Below are 15648 nucleotides of genomic sequence, written 5' to 3' on the forward strand. Positions count from 1 at the left end.
AACATATAGAATCTATTTCAAGTATAAAATATGAAAGAATTTTGAATTAGTTGTAAAATTAGGAAAAACACTCATATAACATGATATATTTTAAAAATACACAACTTTCATCATATACAGTATACTGCATATTTCACATGATCCTAATATTTTTATTCATGGGGGAAAAAAATTACCCCAAAAAATTTATTCCTGCCGTAAGAGAAATATTACAGCTAAAATCACTTTTAACACTAAAAATTTAGTTACTGGCAAAGCAAATTAAGGATTAAGAGGAATGTACTGTTTCAACATCTTGGATAAAAAAAAACTTAAAAACAACTGAACAGGCATATCCTAATCCTCCAATCCATCAAAGAAGCGGCAACAATTGGTTTGTGCTATCACTAGAGATTAAGACATTCCTCACAATAACATTACTGTGTCAGTTTACATGAAGGCCAAACAACAACTCTTATACCTGATACTTTTTTTTTTAAGTGCTTTGACAGCAGTCTTCTAATATTAACTCTGGCCTCAAGTAAAGTTGCTCAATGTACAATAAATCCTTATGTGGAACAATATAACTAAACATTCTTACAGAACAGCTTCAGTGTATTCACATGGAAAACGTAATAACAAAACCTACGCAACCTTCGCCTTTCAGTATCATCACTAGTTGCCATGTACTCTTCTGTATTTCTGTTCACAAGTACTCGAGTTCTTGTCCAACTCACTCCTTTCTGAAACTGTGTCCCACTCGCTCACAGATGAGTCTTCGCAAGCCTTACTCTTTCTCATCTCGGATGACTATTCTATGCATATGTTCCAGCTCATCATATTTCCTCCTTTTCATGCATAGAACCACTCACTTATAAATGAAGTCTTCTTAAGTCTTACACTTTCTCAGCTCAACTAATTGCTCTTAATCACGTTTATATTCCAGTTCACCACATTTCCTCATTTTAAAGCACTGACCCACTCATTTACAAATGAAGTCTTCCCAAACCTAAACCTTTCTCATGCATGATCTTGTCAGATATATAATTACCTAGATCTCAAGTGATAACTAGCTTCAGTGACACATTAAAGTAACTGCAACTTGGCATTACTTCAAAAAGTGTTGGGGTCTTCACTGGTACTAATACTACTTTAGTCATTACCACTACTCTGTAAAATTACAGTAATGGTAAGTTCAAGTGTCCTGGGCATAATTCCTTAATTCCAAAAGGAAATTATCAATTTCAAAAGTCTTTCATTACCTAAGCAGGAGTTACTTCTATTTACCTCTATAGCTTCCCTTCATCAACCAGAACTATTTTTCAACTATTTTTTCCCATCTCTCTGTAAATATTCTTCTTACAAATCTTCTTTTGACTTGTTCACATAATTAACAACTACAGTCATCCCTCAATTTGCTTCTTCCTTGCCTGGACTTGCCTTCACTAACATTTCATTATATGAGAACAAACATTCAAATTCAGCAGTACAAAATGCAAAACATTAATAAGAGCACGAGATGTGCAGGTGATTCAAGATGGACTTTGGAACAAAGACAGAAGGTTCTAGAGTGGAAAGGAAAGTATTTTTCTTATACCTCTGGTCAGCCCAGCTACATACCTCTCTCTCCTCTGAAAGTGTGAACCACAGGGGGATACAATGGCTTGTGGCATTTGCCAAAGTACCCAATGCCTTATTAGGGATCTTGCTTCTGTGTGATAACAGCACCACACACTGGGGAAAGTCCTAACCCTGAGGACTAAGCTGTTCTCAATCTTTCGCTACCGCCAAGCTAGAATTGCCACCAAAGACAACCTTCCAATACATAATTCAGATGAAGGGGAAACATCCGTCACTGAGAAACACTGTACATACTAAGCTGTAAGCATGGTAGGGACAGCAACAACATCCTTTTTCACAAGGTCCAAAAACCATCTTATAGGGGGAAAAACAAAGACGATACCTGGAATGTCTATCAAAGGCGAATGCAGAGAAGGAGGCAGATACCAAGAGGAATTGTATGGTTGGGGGTTGGCTTTGACGACATCACGGACAATGGATGTTTTTTATGGGGGGGAGGGGAAGGAGACAGAGTATTATTTATATGTGCAGAAAGGCCCTGTTAATGGGGCCCATAGAGAAATATGTGTATATTTGACACCAAGTATGTCTCTTCAGTGTCCTCAAAGAGGGGTCCTCCAAAAAGGAGAGTGATCCTCAATGAATCAACATTGAACAAGCACACAGTTTGCCAAAAGTTTTGGATAATTACCGTTGTCTAAGTACACTGAATCATTCCAAAAGAGACTTGGGCAGTTTCTATAGATCTGAAAGATGTATACTGGCACGTTCCTATAGCCATTCCTCTCGGCACCTTCCTAAGTTCCGGATAGGGAAAAGATACGTACAGATTCAAAGTCATGCCCTTTGGGCTAAACACTGCCTAAAGAATATTTTACAAAATTAGCAACGGTATTCGTTCGAGAACTCAAACAAAAAGGAATACAACTAATAGCCTACCTAGACAACTGGTTGACCTGGGGACCCACCAGAAAAGTGCTTGAAAAACCTAAGAGCAATGGTTAACAGACTACAACCACAAGGTTTTATAATAAATATGAAAACATCCCACCTCACGCCCAGCAGACACTTTCAGTGGCTGGGACTGTGTTGGGATACTCTTCACGGCCTGTTCTCTCTCTCTCTATCATACTCAAAACAGAACAAGGCAAATCCTCAAAAGGTTCCTTGCACAGCCCAGAATTTCCAGATGGCTGTCAGAACGTATGATGGGCCTGCTGCAGTTCGCATCAGTAATAGATCCAATACTTAGTTTGCAACCAAAAATGTGAGCAAATTCTGGCTATTGCATGCAAGAAAAAACGATGCGAGACCAACCTCATCAAAAGAGTAAAAAAGTTGGGGAGATACTTCAGCCTTGGATCTGCAAGGAATCGCTGGCGAAACAGGTCACCCTGACTCCTCCGTCTGTATGAGTGACAATACACACAGATTCCTTGTTGACAAATTGGGGGGGACACTGGGAGGAATTCTTATATCAATTTCCTGGAGTTGATGACTGTCTTTTTGTCTCAAAAAAAACCAATGCTCCAGAAGAGAGAGACAACATAACTACAATATCCTACATCAAGAGGTTGCTATCACATTCACCTCCTCCCAATTTGATTATGCTAGCCATCCTTCGGATGGTGCAAGCAAGGAAGTGGCACATATCTGCAATTCACCTTAAAGGGTGAGAAAAATGACAGCCTCAACGGAGTGGATGTTGGACAACCATTCTATTCAAACAATAGCCAGCATGCTTCCATAACCGGAAGTGGACCTGTTCGTCACATACGAGAATCACAAACTCCTAATATGTGTCTGCAAACCTGGAAAGTTAAGCAACAGCAAGAGATGCCTTCCTAAAGACTGGAACAAGGCGAGGACGATACCTTTTTCCTCCATTGTCCCAGATTTCCAACCTTCAAAGGAACAGCTTACTTAATAGGCCCAAATTGGCCAAACAGGCATTGGTTCTTCAACGACAGATGAAAAGAGCAATTCCACTATTGGCCACTGTTCTATCCCAGACAGTAGGAGGGAAAGTCATTTATGCATTAACTTTTTTAACCCAACATTGCTAGGTACCTAGTGCAAATATTACGGACATCATCTATCTGACAATACCAGTCCATATGGAAGATATGGTTAGATTATATACATACTGAGAGCCCAGTTGAGATTTCTATAGGAATCACTTTTTATTTTCTTGTATACCCTTCTGAAGACAATTACCTTGCGGTTACAACAGTCATGACACACAAGGCTGCATTAATGGAACCCATGCTTTATGGAATCAGGATTGACTCCAGTACAGAAGTTGTCACTTCCTTTTGCAGTCTTTTGCTCTACAAAGGCCTGCTCCCAAAAGGCTTCCAATTACTTGGTCCCCACTTAGACTTCTATCAACCCCTCAATGCAGCGGACCCAATAAACCAAAACGGACATGCTACAAAAGGCAACCTTCTTGACTGCATTAGCATCAGGAGCTTGTGTTAGTGAATCGGGCTCTCTAGATGGGGACGATGCATCATGCAAACAACTGACCACCAATTATTATTGTCCCCTGGCCCGTCATTCCTGGACAAGAATGAGGATCCTTTATAAAGGAAATCTATTCTTATAACAAAACTCAATTTAGCAGACAAGACATTATGCCCGGTTCAAGCACTTAAGGTTTCCTAGAAGTCATGGCAGACATCCAAGGGTTCGATTTTCCTACACCCTAGCACAAACTAACCACTCTCCCTATGAGGGCTGAGAATGATTATAGTGCTTCTCATTAAAAAGGCAAATCCACACTCCTTTCCTACGTCACATAATAGGAAAGTAAGTACGTCGTTGGCCTTTTAAAGAAACGTCTCTTTCAAAGAAGCCTCCGAATATACAAGGTGATCATCAGTTAAATTCGTGCCATGTGCTTGAACAAATTCTGCTACACTGTGTATCAGTAGGTGGCATGGTTAGTCTTAACCCCTAGGTGCTACGGCAGAAAACCAGGGGTCTTATTGACAGTGAGTATGCTAACTATCACCGGGAGAAGGGTGACAGTACTGCAAACCCAGCATGCTTAGGGAAGCCACTGTAGAACTACATCCTACAAAGTAAGTTCGTGTATAGTTTCCTGTTCCTTGAAATCTGTGGCTTGACCTTGGACCAGAAATGATTCTTCCTTTGGGGTGTTGGGATTAAAAAGTGAGAGCTTAAGCCTTTTTCGTCACCTGTCAATTTCTCTGTAAAGCTCCTTGAGGATGAAACAAGCGACTAAGCTATCAGAAAACAGGTTTTGAAATAGGAAAAATCTATTTCTGGTAGTCGCTGTTGGGTCCTCAAAACCCTCCCATTTCTTTGACGAAAAGGCATAATTTAGTTATAAATGATTTGTTTAACCAGACCTCTGAAATGATTTGTTTAACCAGACCTCTGAAATGATTTGTTTAACCAGACCTCTGAACTCTTTTAGGGTTCTTCTCGGGCTGGGAAAAGAATGGGGGAAAGAGTACATAAAAAAATTAAGTAGTTAACTAAATAAATAAATAAATAAAAAAAAAGGGGGAATTAGAGAGAGAGAGAAAAAAAGGGGGATTATATTTTACTTATCAATTTAGACGAAAAGGCATGGGCTTTGGGCAAGAGATCATCCTGCATTGACTAACAGAGAGTACCGGCTCCTTGGTATTTAACGGCCTGGTTGTAAACAAGAGGGCAGAGGCGCATGCACAATAGTCACTTCTCTTTCTTGCAGGTTCTTTTGACGTTGGAAAAACTGGGTTCAGCTTCGCTGAACATAAGGGAAAGTGCCCTCCTATCTTCGAGTCCATTATATACTCATCACATGTTATAATGTTAACCGTTACGACACAATACCTGGCCAAAAAGCCCAACTAAAAGAGAATTCTTGATATTAGTTTGGTCACCATGGAGCTCTGGTAGACCATGGAAGGTAACTCCTTATGGATGAAACATGCAACTACCAAAAACAGGTTTTCCCTATGTCAAAACCTGTTTTTTTTGTGATAAGGCAAAATGAGAAACCACTGACGATGATAAAACAGATGATTCACGATAATTATTAAAATATAATGTTCTTAAAATTAACATAAATAAAAAGAGCCCAGTCTCCAGAGAATATTAATGCTGTAATACTTGGTGTAATTCAAGGTAAAGTAACACAACAATGAATAAAAATGGCAAAATTTGTCAAATTATACCTACAACAAACCAAATATAATACAGTACAGTAACAACTGATGAAGATAGTAGCTACATAAAAATACATTATCAGTGATGAAACCATGGAAGGCTGTGGGTAAACACAGGTAGGTTATGGGATAGCCCATATATACCTATCATACACGTGTGCACTACCCAAGAGGAAAAAACACAAATTTTGCTTTTTTTTATATAAAATGTTTTTTAATGTTATACAATAATTTTGCATGTGTTTAGGCATAATAGTTGAAAAAAAGTACAGTCGCCCCTTTTTTAACATAGGATGCTACCACAACCCCCCCAATCAGCTAAACTCCGCGAATACTTGACATCCCTCTAAAAACACTTGTAACTGCCTATTTTGATAGTTTAAACACCAAATAACCCTCTGAAAATGCTTATACCCTAGAATTTTAATAGATTTATCATAAAAAACGCATTTAGTCACGAAAATATGAAAATACAGTAAAAAGTGGAATTATCAATTTGAGGGTTTTCGCCTCCAGATTGAGTGCCAAACTGTTTTTTCAAATTACACGCCAAAAAAGGAATGCTGGAAGTTTGAGTGAGGGAGAAAGCGTATCACCCATGCTCTCAATGGGTCACTTGCTTGCCAGCATCCCTTGTGTTAATGCATCTGACTTGCGCTCTCTTTATCTCAACCCTTTGCGTGCAGCACATGGTGTTTTGTTAGCTTTTTTTGTGATTCATAGTGATTTGTGCACTGGATCCTACCCAAGAAAAGCATACAAGGAAACGTTTATGCATCCACGAAAAGCTAGATGCTATTGCAAAAGTAGAAAAGGAAACATTTAAGCATTCAGGAAAAGCTGGATGCTACTGCTAAGGTAAAAAGAGGTTGGTAACAAAAAAGTGTGGCTGAACTCTATGGTATCAGTGCACAGACAATGTCTGACATTATGAAAGCTAAGGGCAAACTGGCAGCATTTAAGAATAATGGCTATGATGTTGCACATGGAGGGAACAAAGCTGGTGTTCCTCGAAAATCTACGAGGGTATCGGAAAACAACAAACTTGAAGAAATAGTATTGAGATGGTACATGCAGCAGCGTACAGTGTACTACGCCGACGACACTGGCCTTTATTTCCTGAAGATGCCTGATCGTACATATGCTATGCAAGAAGAAAAGAGGGCAAAAGGCCACATAATAAGCAAAGACAGATTTTCCATCCTTTAATATGCAAATGCTGATGGGATGCACCAACTCGAGCCTCTGTGTGTTGGCAAGGCAAAATGGCCACAGTGCTTCTGAAACATTAACATGGATGACCTGCCCGTTCTGTATGATTTTTTGAAAAATGCATGGTTCACCATGCATATTTTTAAGCATTGGTTCTTCAATTATTTCATTCCTGAAGTCATAAAATACCAAATGAACACCCATAAGATTTCCCGGGACCGTGTTCGTGCCCTGCTGATCCTTGATATTGCACCAGCTCATCCTGACATAAAAGAATTTATCAGTAAAGATGACCAGGTTCGTTGTCTTTTTCTTCCTCCAAATACGACTTCTTTAATCCACTTTTCTTCCTCAGAATATGTCTTCTTTGATTCAACCAATGGAGCAAGGAATAAGTGTGGCAGCAAAGAGGCTCTATACTGGCCTCTTCCTGAAGGAGGTGCTCTGTGTGACAGAGGGTGGTGAAGAAACAAGAGTCCAACGGACTCTCGCCAATATGAAGACTTTCAATCTTCACTTGGCATTCCACAACTGGGTGAAGTTGTGGGATACTGTAAAAGTATCTACTCTGCAAAATGGCTGAAATAAGCAACTGAAGAATGAAAATTCCATCGTCGATTTCCAGGGATTTGAGGATGATGTCATCCTTGACCAACTTTGAGCAGCAGGTGAAGAGGGGTTACAGGTCGAAGATGCTGAAGAGTGGATGGAGGAATTGACAGCTGATCCAGGTTACAAGACATTTACAGAGGAAGAGATAGCTGAGCAGGTAATGCATGAAGGAGGTGCTGCTGCAGAAGGAGACAATGAGGAGGAGGAAGTCTCCAGTCTCAACTAACCCCCCTCTTCAGCTAAAAGACGTTGTGTTTGATCTATGTCAGAAGGGCTCTGGAAGAAAGCAGACGAAGATCGACACCTTTTTTAGGCCCAAGATGCTGGTGCCAAGTCCTGCTGTTATCCCTTCCTCTACCCCCCCAGCCATCCATGTCCACCTCATCAATGATAACGCCGAACAAGAAGATTGATGTGAGGCTCTCCCTGAAATGTTTCAGGTACTCTGAGGGCAGTGATTGAATAAATCGCTGCCCTTCACCTGCCTCTACCACTTAGGAATTTGTCCTTCCGCCTGCCACTACTGTAGAGTGACTTAGAATCTTCATTCCACTTTCAAAATGAGTACAGCCATTATAAAATAGCCTAAGCCTAGTGTAATTTAATTTTCATTACAGTATATACTCGTTTATCATGCGACTCGAGAAATAAAATTAGCGTACGTAATATTCACATATTAGTATATCATATTATAAAGTACAACCATAAAGAATATGCTTCTTTTCCATGGCTGTTTTGAAAAGTTATGCTTTACTTCACTGTATCGAATAGTATCCAATAATATTGTATGTATCTTAGATTACTCTTGTATTATAAAATACAAACATAACGATCAATGTTTTGGTTTGAAATCAGCTGAGGGGTGAATGTGTAAAAATATCAACAGATTCCCTTTGCTTTTTTTACCTTGATTTCATCACATATTTATGAGCTTTACATATTTATCTTTTATTGGCGTGAAAACAACAGTAAAATGTGTGCTTTCATGTCCTTTAGTTTTGATTAAAATACTTTTCTCCCATTTTATTTATGGCTGAGTTTGATGGCATGTTGCAGTTTAAGGGATTTTCATCCAAGTTGCAGATGGACTACAATTTATAGTCATTAGTAGCTTGAACTTTGTTTTCTCAGCTTCAGCTACAACTTGCAGCTTAAATTTAGTATGCTTTACTTCACTGTATCCAATAATATTGTATGTATCTCATATTACTCTTGTATTATTGTACCTCATATTACATTTGTATTACAAAATACAAACATAACGATCATCAGCTGAGGGGTTATTGCATACGAATATTAACTGATCCCCTTTCTTATTTTCACTTGATCTCATCATATATTTGCGAGCTTAACACATTTATCTTTTAACGGCATGAATACTAAGGTGAAATGTGTTCTTTATGCCCTGTAGTTTTGACTCAAAAACTTTTCTCCAATTTTACTTACGTTTGAGTTTGATGTCATATCAAAGTTTATGGGAATTTCATCCATATTGCTCATGCACGATAATTTATAGGTATTAGCAGCTTGAACATTGTTTTCTCAGCTTCAACTACAACTTGAAGCTTAAATTTATTAGTAAGCATATATTTCCTTGCCAATCTTTTCTCCATTGTGAATAAGGGTATAATGTAAAAATATATCAGTCCTATTCTATTGAATGTCATTTGTAACATAACTACAGTAACTGTTCACTATTATGCGATGGTTGAAATGCAAGCAAACCAGCTATTGTTATCTGATTCGGTTGTTCTTAACAAAACTGTTTCCCCTTCAATTATCGCTGTAGGCGTTAGTGCAACGAGTATTATAACGCTACTAACACTACTGTTATCACTCACTTTTGCCTTTTTAACTTATTTAACTAGAAAATGGGATAAAGAGATGGAGCAAAAGAGGTTAGTACACAAGATGCATGATGAATTCAAGAGTATGTATGGTAATTTTTATTTGTTATTTTACTCAAAAACTTTCAATATTTATTGTCCAGCTCAGTAAAATTTGTTATTGTTACTGTTTCTTTTTTATTAATTATATAGTTGCCTTGTACACTTGCTCTTATCTATCTATCTATCTAAAACAAGAATTATGCAAATATTTTGGGAAATGAAAGAAAAAGTAATCCTGAGCAGAAAACGTTCTATAAGTTATGCAGCTTTTAGGGCTTTGTTTGCCACCGAGGGAATTTTAAAATTACCGTTCATCATTGACACCATTCTCGGGCAAGGGAGGTTGTTAATGGAAGGTTGGGAATAGCCTGGGATGGCGGGGGAGGATGATGTGAATGAGACAAGGGGATTGCTTGTGTTTTACATATTCTTTTTCTTGCAAGTACAATATGTAATCTAATTTTAATGATTTGTTTAGAGCGGTACTGTAACGCTTAATGTATCAAGTAAGTGGTGTAAATGTCACTTGTCAACATTTACTTGTGATCGTAAGTCTAGCATGCTCTCTCCTGCTGCCTTTTCACAGAATTGTTGAATCAGGAATCATGAATAGACCTACGACTATGATTGGTGTCTGATGAATACTACTGATAGAAGGAAAGATTTTTAGTAATATATTCTAAATCTCTCATAGGCGTCTAATGAATAAGCCTACCTTTGATGGAGGGACATTCAATTAGTTTTTTTTTTTTTCTATTGGTATCCAATGAATACAGTACCACTGATGGAGAGGGAGGGGGTTTCAAAGAAGCATTTGTTTTTTTTCTTTTGTTCAGTATCTAATATCTTTTGTTCTGTACCTAATGAATACATTTGAATGGGAGATATTTTATTCACATTGGCCTAATAACTCCATCCCCCCCTCTATACCCAACTACTCAGACATCCCATACACCATCTTACTTGCCTGAGAAAAGTGCTCATGATAAACAGCTACTTTAAAATTCCCCTCACTGGCAAACAAAGCCTTAAATGCATATATTTATAGATAATTTTCTGCTCAAAATTGCTTTTTCTTTCATTTTTACAAAATAAAAATGTCAAAACATGTGGTTTTTTTTTTTTTTTGCAGAAACAAGATGAGATAGTGCAGTTTCACTCAGTCAAGCATTCCTTAGTTTATGTCTAGCCTTAACAAACCTCCCCCATCCTTACCCCTCTCCAATCTGATCATAAGACCGAGCTCTGACAGCAGCTTGATGTTTGTCAACATCTATATGTGTACATTAACTAGTGCATTTGATGAGTACCTGTACCTGAGTGTTTATTATTTGTCAACATGCACTGGGCAATTTATATTAATAAAATCTGTATGTTAGTATGGCGGAAAACATTGAAACAAAATAAAAAGTTTTCAAAATTCAGTACATTTACCAATGCTAGTTACCTACCAACTTTTTTTTTTTATTTTGTTCCATATGTATACTGCCCTGTTTCATTATTGCTGTAAGCATATTTTCACCTGTTCATAAACACACAGTTCTCTTAATGACCAAGTTCCATTCTTACAATTTAATAGGTACCCGAATCTATCAGTAAATGAAGCGTCCCTTCCCCCGGCCACTCCCTACATCTCCTTTGATGAATAACTACACAGCAACACCGAATCTGAGTGCTTAAATTTGAAGGAAGAAAAAGCCAGCACACTTGTAACCGCAATTGTTGCTAGAAACACAATGGCTGAAGCAGGTTGACATAGGTCACATGCCTACATAAGATAACAGTTTGATTTTAGGAAGCAGACAGCTGACACGCATGGTGTACTAGATTACTCCATTTATGAAAAGCAAAGGTTGTATTCCCATATGAACAAATTCTTTGTTAAATATAAGGAATCACAGCAAAGGTTGTATTCCCATATGAAGAAATCTTTGCTAAATATAAGGAATCACAGTATGTTTAAATAAATAAAGATGTGTAAATGATACATAAATGTCATTCAGCACACTCAAGTCATGAGAAATTATGCTACATGGCAAAATCACCTCAAAAATCCCAGCCAAATTCTAGAGTTAACAAGAAAATAGAAAACAAACCTGGACCATAACTAGTATCACTCGTAAGATTTATACAACTGCTAGTTCCAATAGCCTAATGTGTTACTATACTTATGATAAATTTTTCATATAATAACTAACATTATTGAGTTATTGGAATTACAAAGCTAGAGGAACCTTCCAGACACGGCCAATCAGTTTTAGAACAAAGTCATATATATACATAAAAATGCAAAGGAACCAAGCAGTGGATCCTGAGGCACACCACTTACGACATTTTTTCCTATCAAAGGATGGCCCACTGAAATCACGTTAGTTTTGTTTTCCTTAGCATGATACCATGGCTTCATTTTAATCTCAGGAGCACAAAGCATGTTGACAGGCCTGTACTTCTCTGGCTCTCCACACTTTTCCTTTGCCCCAAATGCTCATAATTGCATGAAAATTAAGGAGCAATTTCCTTTGATTCTAGTTAGCATAAATGATTATGTTAAGATCTCTAGATATTTTATTTATATGGGACAAGGTTATTATTTGTTATAAGAAGTGTTTTCAAGTCGAAACATAACTTCAATACGTCTCGTGAAATTAATTTAGCTTTTTTTTTTTTTTTTTTTTTGTTAACAGGCGATGTCGACCGTTGGGCCCTGTTTGTAGTGTAAAAAAAAAAATCAAGATTCTGTTCGCTACTTTCACTTGATTTCACCATAATACGAGCTTTATGTATTTATTTTTTACTGGTGTGAAAACAGTAGTAATGTGTGTTCTTTCATGCTCAGTAGTTTTTATTGAAAAACTTTTCTCTCCAACTTTATTTACGGTCACGTTTCATCCACGTTGGCGATGCATGATAATTTATAGTCATTAGCAGCTTGAACATTGGTTTCTCACAGTCTATTTCATTGCCGATCTTTTCTCCATAGTGAATAAGGGTATAATGTAAAAATATACCAGTCCTATTCTACTTTAAGTCATTTGTAACATAACTACAATCGACCCTCGTTATTCTGGATATCGGATAAGATGGACAGTGAAGAGGGTCAGCTGATTTAAAATACGTAATGTTCCTCCACGATTTAAGGTAGTTACTGTTCCTCTGCTCATTGCATATTGTTTTCCTTTTTATTTACCAAAGGCAAATAAAAACCTTTTCATTATACTTCTATTTTATATATACTGTTCTGTATTTATAATGTGCTAACCTGAAATGCTTTCAACGAGTAAACAATTAAGCTTGCGCACATTACGTACCACCACTTAGAAACGCTATTGTCTGGAAGGGTAGGAAGCACTGGAGCCAATCACTGAGCATTAACAGTTTCAACTGTCTGCTGCCTGACTGGTAGCTACAGAATGATGCTTTGTATGTTTTTTAGGAAAGAAAAGACATGACAAAGGTAAACTTTACGAAGACAAAAGCAGAGTTACTGAACAATACTTGTGTTTCTGAGAGAGAGAGAGAGAAAGAGAGAGATATGGATGATGCGTTAGTAAATATCTTCTGAAGCAAAAAACAACCCAACAATTTTGCACTCAAAGAATTCATTCCATTCTCCATGTAACCACTAAAATATAGACACTTTTAAAAACTACGTACTGTATTCAAAATACAAACATTTATGTCATCGTCAGCTTCTCTGAGCAAAACGTTCTTTCTATTCCTTTTCAGACAGAATACAGCTAAAACCTGAAAGGCTGGCTGGTTGCCATGGAGATCTGCTGGCCAATGACAGCCCTCTACTTCTGTTCTATTTATAGACATATGTCGTGACAGCACTAAGTTTGAACGTTGCCATGATTGTGATTATTTGAATGCTGATGGCAAAAACTACTCAATATTTTGCTTTATATAATTATTTCTTCGTGAAACCAAGAATTCAACAATAACTTTAACTTTAATATAGTGGAATGGAAAATCCCACAACAGTCGGACATGGTGATGTGTCATCACTTGCAAATCCTATTCCCGGACTGTCCTCCGATTTACGACTGCAAACTGATGACGACGTTAGTAACAATAAAAAACAACCCTCTGCAAGACCGGTATGATGAAATGTATTTTATTGTCTTACTTATCGTTAAAATTCACATGTTGAATTACAGTTATTCTAATCATGTATATTTTTGTGTTTTACAGAATGTTTTTTTGAAAACAAAATGTGTTAGTGAACTTATGGTCTTAAAATTGTCCCAATATTTTATTAATGATGATCTTAATTATCTCACTTTCATCCAACAGTATATTAATATAAATAATAATAAACTATAATGAACAAATAACTAAACTAAAAAGAAAAAATGAACAAAGGGAAAAAATGTTTTTGCTGCAATAGTGATCTTTGATTATGGTCCTGACCCACAGTTCCGAAATCCAAAAATTTCCAAAAACCAAAACACATCTAGCCCCAGGGATTACGGATAAAGGATTGTGTACTGCGATCTAAATTTCTTTATCTTACTTTTCATTTTAGACTCCACTTCTTTTTACCTGACAATTATGCGTTCATGTCTCGGCCTAGGCATCTACATACGCGGCTGAATTCTATCTTTTTATCATGTTTTATTCTTCATTTTTCATCTTTTACCATGAGCTTTAATTCAACCATTTCTACAATGGTTTATTATTCATACTCTTTATAAAAATAATGAAATCCAGTACATTTACACGTATTTATTGGTATATATGTATCGATATCGCTGGTTAAACTGGACTATCGGCTAAGATGGACACCTGGCCCCCTTATTAGTCTGTCTCAACAAGGGTTGACTGTATGGTTGAAATACAAGCACAAACAAAACAGTTGTCGTTAACTGATGATTGTTATCAGCAAATTGGTTATTAGCAAAACAGCTGTTTCTCATTTGGCTGTTTATGGCTGTACGCATTTATGCAAGAGTATACCATTACTAACAACACTTTTATCATTCTCTTTTACTTTTTTAACTGGAAGATGGGATAAAGAGGTGGGTGAAAAGAAGTTGGTCTATTGTAACTTGGTCTCTCTTACTGCCTGATTGTTAGCTGCTGACTATGGCTGCATGATATTTTAAAATACAGTAAACCCCCTTTTTCGGGGGATGCGTACACACCGCTGTGAATACTTAGAACCCTTCTAAAAACACTTAGAACTGCCTGTTTTGATAGTTCAAACACACACAAAACAAACTAAAAATGGTTATACAGGTATTATCCTACTTACGATGGGGTTAGGTTCTAAAAAACCACCGTTTGTTGGAAAAAACGTAAGAAATACCAAACCTTATCTCGAACACAGCCTAGCTTACACTGGGTATTCGGTACCATGTATACATATATGGTAGCCTAGCCTACACTATAAAGTAAACTCTATACATACACGGTATAGTAATTATTAATATGAGCTAATTCTGGAGGTTCATACATAGTGACATGACAATTCAATGCAAAGAGAAATTGAATAACAAGAGTTAGCTTAGCCTATACTATGGCGTATTGCATACACACACGGTAGCATAGCCTACATTATACTGTACTCTATATTCACATATCGTATTATACAAACGTCAACATAACGAATATGCATCTTTTAAAATGTTATGCCTTAATTCACTGTATTCAATAATATTGTATATATTCTTATAATGTATTGTTTTGTATTATAAACTGTGGTCTTAGCGATCAATGTTTTGGTTTGGAAATAGTTTATGCGGTGTTTATTTTGCCGTATTTAATTTAGTTCAGAGTGCTTTTCTTGGTTCTCATTAGCGTAAATGAATCTCTAGATACTTTATTTACATGGGGAGGTTATTTTTTGTTATACAAAGTGTTTTCAAGTTGAGCTATGACTAAAATACGTCTCGATGTGAAATTAACAGTAATGTGTTCTTTCATGCCCAGTAGTTTTGATTAAAATGCTTTCTCTCCAATTTTTATTATGATCGAGTTTCATACATGTTGCCGATGCATGATAATTTACAGTATACAGGCAGTCCCCGGTTTACGACGGGTCTGGCTTACGACGTTCCGAGGTTACGACGCTTTTCAAATATATTCATCACAAATTATTTTCCGGTTTATGAGGCACGTTTGGGGGTTATGATGCGTCGTACGCCGATCTGACGGAAGAAATATGGCTCTAAAATGGCAGAATCAAA

The 15648-nt window shown here is 37.1% G+C and overlaps 1 protein-coding gene across 10 annotated transcripts in view; it reads right to left on the bottom strand.

Moving 5' to 3' along the window:
- LOC136826278 (cellular tumor antigen p53-like) overlaps window positions 1–15648 on the bottom strand; it is an 83184-nt gene that overhangs the window by 16847 nt on the left and 50689 nt on the right. The gene's annotated exons all lie outside the window — the stretch shown is intronic.

This window comes from Macrobrachium rosenbergii, chromosome 40, assembly GCF_040412425.1.
Source record: "Macrobrachium rosenbergii isolate ZJJX-2024 chromosome 40, ASM4041242v1, whole genome shotgun sequence".
Taxonomy (NCBI): Eukaryota; Metazoa; Arthropoda; class Malacostraca; order Decapoda; family Palaemonidae; genus Macrobrachium; species Macrobrachium rosenbergii.